Below are 8,663 nucleotides of genomic sequence, written 5' to 3'. Positions count from 1 at the left end.
TGGGAATTAAATTACCTACAATTTTATATTGGAACATTTATTCGTATCCCTGATGCTAATCTTTCTATTCTGAAAAAATTGCATTTTTTACCAAACTACAAAAATGCATTATTCCCTTTTAACTCCAGTTTTTGTTTAACCCTGCTGTCCTGTTCGGGTCTATTTGACCCAAAAAATAATTTATTTCTTATTTTACAAATTATTACGCGGCGTAACGATTTGGTGTTTCGTGACTTTATTACCTAATATGAGGTCTTTTAATTGCATATGAGATAAACAATCAACTTCCTGATTTTTTTGATAAAAATGAAATTGTTACCTAGGGTACGTTCGGGTCAATGTGACCCGCGTATTTAAACCGTTAAAAACTACCTGTGTATGTGTGTTTAGTTGGCAGTATTCTATATTGGCAGTACCTGTGTGTTTGTCAGCCGGATACGTCTGTAAATAAAAATAGGTTTCTACAAGCTAAAACTTGTAAAATAAACTGTAGTATAGCTGCACGAAGTTGCAAACCAAATTATAAATATGACCAACATGGACGGACAGCATGTCTTTGGAACCAACAGAAAAGACATGAATAAAGTTGTTGGTTTCCAAGCATACATTGGTCTTTTATTTCTAGCTCGAGTTTATAAGTCCCATGGTGAATCAACTAAAAGTTTGTGGAATGAAGAAAAGGCTCGTAGTATATTTCAATCAACAATGTCACTTGTCACTTGATATATTTACAAAAAGTTTGCAAGTAATATGTTTTACAATACGTTTTGATAACAAAATTACTAGACAGGATAGGAGACGTTTTGATAAACTTGCTGCAATACGTGAAATTAATGAAACATAGGTAGAAAATGTACCAAAATTTTTTAACCCTGATGAAAATGTTACCATCGATAAGCAACTAGTTGCTTTTAGAGGCCGCTCTTCCTTCAAATGGTATATTCCAAGCAAGCCAGCGAAATATGGCACAAAAGTCTGGGTTCTTTTGTAATTATGAACAGAAAAACTTCTTATGCCCTAAAATTGCAGATCTATATAGGAATGCGTGTGATGTGTGACTTGAGTAGTGATTTGGAAGGCTACAATTTACGTGTAATAACTTTTTTACATCGTAAAATTTAGGACAATTTCTTCTAAAACAAAGTAGGTACAATGCCGGGGATTATAAGTAAAATACACCGGAGCTGTCAGCACAAATCGCGAATAAAGAAGTTCTTAGCTCGTCTGTTTTGCTTCATGCAAGATACCACTGTTGTTGACAATATTCCTAAAAATAATAGAAATGTTGTTCTTATGAGTACTTTGCATCATGAATCGATGAATCATGCATCACTTTCATCAAATGAAAAAGCCCCAAATTATTTTAGATTACAATTCAAATAAGGGAGCAGTGGAAACTCTAGATTAGCTTGTTGGCACGTATACATGTCGGAAGAGATAAATCGCTGGCCAATGATTGTTTTTTCTACTCTACTGGACATTTCTGCCTACAACGGGTTCGTGTTATCGGCGTCAATAAATATTCAATGGAATACCAATAAATTGGGAAAACGGCGAATTTTTCTGGAGGAATTGGGAAAAAACTAATGAAACCAGTCATCATTTCCAGAAAAAAGATACCAATAACTAAAGGCTCTCACGAACTGATAAAAAGGACACGAGCAGGAACAAGTAGACAAGATGGAAATGCTAGTGAACCTTCTATGCACAATCTAACTCCGCCTGCTAAACGAGCAAGCTGTAAACTTGCCCTACAAACGATAACATTACTAATTATTATGTTGTATATATTACAAACATATTTGTAAAATCCATTCTTTTTATTACTGTCCCAGTTGTAAACTAAATTATGTTTTTGTAGATATTTGTTACTAGGCTTTTTTGAAAGAAAAAATGCCTTTTATTTTTGTTAATAAGGTTTAATTTACATTAGCAATATAATTTTTGTTTAATTAACCATAATTTCTTGTTAATAAAGTTTTATTTATCACCATTAGCTTATTTTATTTCGATTAAGGAGCGTAAACCATAGTTGGGTCATATTGACCCGAACAGTACATTTGTGTAGTTGACTCGAACGGGACAGCAGGGTTAAACTAATCATTCTAAGCCAGTTAAACTTCTAGCATCTATTAATAATACATAAATAAATAAGAATGAATAAGGCCAATGACTAAAAACACCGCTAACTTACATTATTATGCTTTCAATTGGATTTTTCCTTTTTTTTTCATAAAAATATATTGATTTTTTAACCGTAACTTTTTTTATTTTTTATCTGAGAAACTTTGGTAAAACAAATTTTGTAGATTTTTACAAGATCTATAAGCCTATTACTATTAAATCTTTTTAAACTCCTCAGTCGCAAAAAGAGGTGACTTTGTAAGGGTTGTTAAAGGTGGTTTTTGCATGTTGTTACAAGTTTTAATTGTCAATAGTTCACTCAATTTTTGCCGTAGAAAAATTTTTTTCAAGCCAGGTTCTTGTGCAAGCAACAATTTCATATTTAAACACTCTTTCGTATCTCTGATGCTAATCTTACTATTCTGAAGAAAATGCCAGTTTTTTCCAAACTACAAAAATTCGTTATTCGCTTTTAACTCAATTTTTTTAAAAACTAATCATTCTAAGCCGGTCAAACTTCTAGAACCTATTAAAAATACATAAATAAAAAAGACGGAATATGGTTAATGACTAATTTTAATAATGTTGGTGATTAGGTGGCTGCTTGCGATCACTTTTTCGCTGAAAAAAAAATGCTGACTGACATTCTTTTTTTTATAAGTTACTTAATTTTTGAGCTAGAGACCTTTTTCATTTCTGGGGATAGATATTTTTAAGTACTTTAAATTAGTTTGAACAAGTGGTCCTCGAAAAATGCCTAGTCTATTGACTTTGAAACTACAGTATTTTTAGTATTTGACGAACAATAGCCAACATATAATAAAGTACAGCTCGATAACTATTGGTCTTAAAGAAGATTAATAAAACGGCTTTCTTTATTTTTTGAAAAGGTGTATTTTTGTTAAGTTGTTTTGATAAAACCTAAACTTTTAGAGTTATTTGCAGAAAACTTATTAAAAACATTGATTTTTTCGATAGAAAACTAACACTTTCGATACTAAATAAATCGAAAACTATCAATTTTTTCAAAAAAAAAGAATGTGTGTGTACTTTGTACGCACGTACGAAGTTATTCTTCTATTATATAATTTTAACGAAGTAATTGTATTCTATTTAAATATTAAACTAACTTTCTTATCTACCACTTTCAAAAAAATTTAATTAAAACAACCAAAAATAAATCCTGGACCAACCGTCCAGGATTGGAACCCGGGACCTTTCGATCTCTGACCGAACGCTCAACAACTAGACCACCGAGTCTCCTGTGATTGACACGTAAGTTTCGGATATAATTACACAACACGGTGACAAATAGATTAAGTGGTATCGTGATAAAAATGATATACCTACATATTTTATTATCTTACTACAGAAGAAGAGAAATTCAAAGACAAAAAATTATAATAAATAATACATTTACTAAAAACATTAATATATTCTTTTAATGACTTATTTGCGCTGATAGAGATACTAGCTTTAAAGATTAGAAATGAACTATATACTGTCTGTGTGCGCATGCGCGCAGATTTATGAAAAATTTTACTCTCAATTGCGCCTAAAGCAGAATAAGTTCAAAAATGTATAGAGCGTTTTTTGCTTAGAATGAACGTTTTTACCAACTTTTGCGATTAAAATAGAATAAAAAATTTCCATCCCCATGGTAAAAGCGCCTTTCGGCATGATATAGATTTTAATCCTTGGACTATCAACTAATTATTCTCAAATTTTCAAGTAAATCGATTCATTCTGTAAAAATTGTGAGGTTTTGTCCTATCTTTAGCTTCACTACTTAGACTATAACGTGAAAGTTTTCATGGGATTGCTTGAGCCACCATTGGAATGCCATCGTGCGATGTTCTAGCGATCACACGTTCAAATTCTTAGTGTGTGAAAGGAGCTTTACTGTTTCTCTTGTCTTACGTTTGATGTAGATGATACCTCTTGACGTACTTATATTCTATATTTGAGGCGCTCAGAGCAACAGTGGCCTAAGCCATAAATTGGGCATTTTTAGATTATTATATCAATGGAAGCAGCAACATTAAATCTTCGGATTAACAAGGGTCTACACTCTACACAACCTACCTCTATATTTGGCTAAATGGTGCTACATAATTTGTAGCGCCATCCCATAAGCATATTATTGGAAATACGAATGCAAGGATTACATTTATCTCAAAAATGAGTTTTTTTGGTTAGGCCCCTGTTGCTCTGAGCGCCTCAAATTTGGTCTCAATGCTTATATTTTTTCTTTGTTTTTTTTTAAACACGTTAATGTTAAACTGAATTTGCCACAATAGATTTTAATCTCTTGCGAAGTATCCCCATTTTTCGTTTGGCATAAAACTGTATTAAAACTGAATACGATTATCTACTCTTTACCCGTCAATCGTTTTATGGTATATCCTTATACATACGCTTTTCATTTTTGAAGTCGTTTAAAAAATATATTTACCAAGTGCATATTTACACTCGCTCCGTTCTTTTCAATCCTCTCAATTCTTAAAATAATATCCAACAGTCCAATATTTGCATAGATATGAATCAGAAAGTACATGTTTATATGTTTTCCACGGTTTTGTTTTGATTCGTTTTACAAACAACCTCGTGGAGAATCGTTTCCAAGCTCTTTAGTTATTTTCCACGCACTGGAACTGACGTGTAATCATTACGAAACCAAGACCTGTTACTCGGCTAGATTTAAAATTGATATACAGTTGGCTTTATTTGAATTGAATTGGTTCAATTTGTTCAAGACCAGATTATCTGAAGGTAAATTTTTTTGTATTAAAAAAAACGAAGCTACTTACCGAATGAAACCGATATAGCACTTGTTATGTTTGTCTACTTCTTTTGCATGTTTATTTTATAGTCAAATAATATTTATATCGACAGTGGTTAACGCTAATATTCTGGATTCCTTGTTTTCAATGCATATTTCAGTTGTTTTGGTGACGTTTTTTACAGTTCGTTTATAAAATGTGAAAGCTTTCCACTATTTTGTCCTTTTATTTACAGGTAAACTTCAAATAGATCTAATTTGATATACATTTCTTTTGTATTTTGATTTTGTACTTTTTTTGTAACAAAGCACTACCCTCAGTGCGTTACAACGTTGCAAAATATGACTTGTTCGGTATTTGTTTAAATGAAAGGGATACATTTGTCTGTCAAAAAGCAGGTACAAATATAGTTTTCATTGTTCGACTATAAAACATAATATTTTCATAAATAATATATAATAATATAATACATAATATATATATATATATATATATATATATAATAACTAATAATATATTAATAATATATTATAATAATACTTAATAATAGTCGAGGAAATGAAGCTGAAAAAATAACAAAACCTCGTAATTTTTTCGTCCACCATCGATTTGTCCAAAATTTAAGATTGGGTTCATTACACCCTCTAGTTCATTTTCTATATTGAACCGTTGTACGCTTTTGGTTTTTAAGGGTGAAAACTACCCCTAATTGTAAAAAATTATAAAATGACATTTTAAACTTTAATATTGTCAACATTTGGTTCTTACTAGTTACATAATGATTGTTTTATGCTGTAAGATAGACTACCATAATATTTCAACCCCTAAAACCTCCCTTGTTGGAGCTATATATAAAAAATTTACTTATCCTAAAATAATAATCGCATAAGCATATTATTGGAAATACAATACGAATGCAAGGATTACATTTATTTAATTAGTTTTTTTGGTTAGGCTACTGTTGCTCTGAGCGCCTCAAATTTGGTCTCAATATTTAAATTTTTTCTTTGTTTTCTTAAACACGTTAATTTTAAACTGAATTTGTCACAATATATTTTAATCTCTTGCGAAGTATCCCCATTTTTCGTTTGGCACAAAACTGTATTAAAACTGAATACGATTATCTACTCTTTACCCGTCAATCATTTTATGGTATATCCTTAAACATACGCTTTTCATTTTTGAAGTCGTTTAAAAAATATATTTACCAAGTACATATTTACACTCGCTCCGTTCTTTTCAATCCTCTCAATTCTTAAAATAATATCCAACAGTCCAATATTTGCATAGATATGAATCAGAAAATACATGTTTATATGTTTTCCACGGTTTTGTTTTGATTCGTTTTACAAACAACCTCGTGGAGAATCGTTTCCAAGCTCTTTAGTTATTTTCCACGCACTGGAACTGACGTGTAATCATTACGAAACCAAGACCTGTTACTCGGCTATATTTGAAATTGATATAAAGTTGGCTTTATCTGAATTGAATTGGTTCAATTTGTTCAAGACCAGATTATCTGAAGGTAAATTTTTTTGTATTAAAAAAACGAAGTTATTTACCGAATGAAACCGATATAGCACTTGTTACGTTTGTCTATTTCTTTTGTATGCTTATTTTATAGTCAAATAATATTTATATCGACAGTGGTTAACGTTATTATTCTGGATTCCTTGTTTCCAATGTATATTTCAGTGGTTTTTGTGACATAAAATGTGAAAGCTCTCCACTATTTTGTCATTTGATTATTTTTACAGGTAAACCTCAAATAGATCTATTTTGATATACATTTCTTATGTATTTTGATTTTGTACTTTTTTGCAACAAAGCACTACCCTCAGTGCGTTACAACGTTGCAAAATATGACTTGTTCGGTATTTGTTTAAATGAAAGGGATTGATTAGAGGCTGCAATGTTTTATGCAGAAATTTTTGCTGAATTGAGGTCAGCAGATTCTTCCGAACCACTTATACTTTTCAAAGAATATGGTGAAAAATAAAATAGTACCACAGCAACTTTCATACTTAAAATATTATGTACATACTTGCATATTTGACACAAATAATACATGCATATGCATGCATATTTGACATAAATAAATGCATATGCATGCATATTTGACAAAAATAATATGCATATTTATGCGCATATATCTTCCTTTTCAGCCTGAATATTTGCCTGACTTTCGTTATAACGACTTAATTTAAAACGTGCACAAATTTTCTCATTTTGGAGTTGGAAAATTTGTTTGCTTTTCAAAGATTTTAAAACGGTTAATAGGAAACTTGAGATTCGAACAATTGCAAAAAACCGTTTAAAATTTCCAAAATTTAAAATATTTTTTATTCCATTAAAAATAAGACATATTAGTTGAAATTTGTACGAAATATAAGTACCTAATCTTTTCTTTCTGTTACCATAAAATATTTTATCAAAAAATATGAATCCCTTTACTTTAACCCATAACCAATGAGATGCGGTATGTCATACGTTGCCGAAAATATATTTTCTTGTAAAACGTGTTTTATAAAAAATTCCTAGAACACAATCTGTGTACATTCAAGTGGTGTGCAATTATTGTATCTGCTGTCAACTGCTGCAGTTTTAGTATGGTTTAATCTATGAGCTACGTTGACTTATCAATTGACAAGAGCTATTGCCCGTGTCAATTCAAAAAATAATACATTTAAAAAACATTGAAAATTTTGTATAATAGACTTTCACTTAGTTCCCGTCATTGCAGTAGATTCATGTATTGAGTAAATCCATTGACTATTTTCATATTCAAAATAGCACTTGATGACTTCATTTCTAAGCATCACCAATGGGGATTCAGGATCATAAAATCATAACCATACGTGGCCGAACTTAGTAACGTATCCAGAAATCAATCTACCTACTGGTCTATTGACAGGCGAAACATAGCGGATCTCATTGACTTCTGTATTGCTTCTAATTAAGTAAATATGCTACCATCCTTTTGTTTATCTTCTGGTCAGTACCATGAGCAATCCCATGATAACTTTCACATTAAACGGAGGTTAAAACGTTCGGTGTAATAGTCCAGGAACCGAAGATTTTCACCTCGCAATTTTTACAGAATCGATCGATTTGCTCGAAATTTTAGAATAAGTAGTGGATAGTCCAAGGATCAAAATCTATATGATGTCGAATGCCGCTTTTACCATGGGGGTTGTTACCGCCCCATCTCGCAGGTGAAATTTTTTATTATATTTAGACCACCAAAGTTGATAAACAGTGATTCTAAGCAAAAAAATTTTCTACACATTTTTTTTGATAAAATTAATAATTTTCGATTTATTCGCTATCGAAAGTGTTAGTTTTGTATAGAAAATATTAATGGTCATTCCATTCCAAATCACTCAATTTTGGAGCAAAAAAAATTTGGACCTCCGATTTGTCTGAAAATTGGTATATAGCTTCTGCGAGATGTAAAAATAAGATATTTAAGGTCAAAAAATCTTCTTCTTCTTCTTTTTCTCAAAATGTTATTTTATGCGATTTTACAGTGATTTGGTGTTTATTTATACAAATTTGCATTTTCTATCGTAAATTATCAATGGAAAACATAATATTTTAATAGAACGGACTCAAAAATGTCATTATATGGCATTATAATAAGTTACGTTGATTCAAAGCAAGCTTTTGATAAAATTTTATAGTGTAGAAAACGTTAAAATACCGTTTTTTTACATTTTTCTCCATTCCCAAAATACATCATAATCGATTTTGCTG

The sequence above is a fragment of the Diabrotica virgifera genome, chromosome 7, assembly GCF_917563875.1.
Source record: "Diabrotica virgifera virgifera chromosome 7, PGI_DIABVI_V3a".
Taxonomy (NCBI): Eukaryota; Metazoa; Arthropoda; class Insecta; order Coleoptera; family Chrysomelidae; genus Diabrotica; species Diabrotica virgifera.
Note: the sequence above shows the minus strand (reverse complement) of the source record.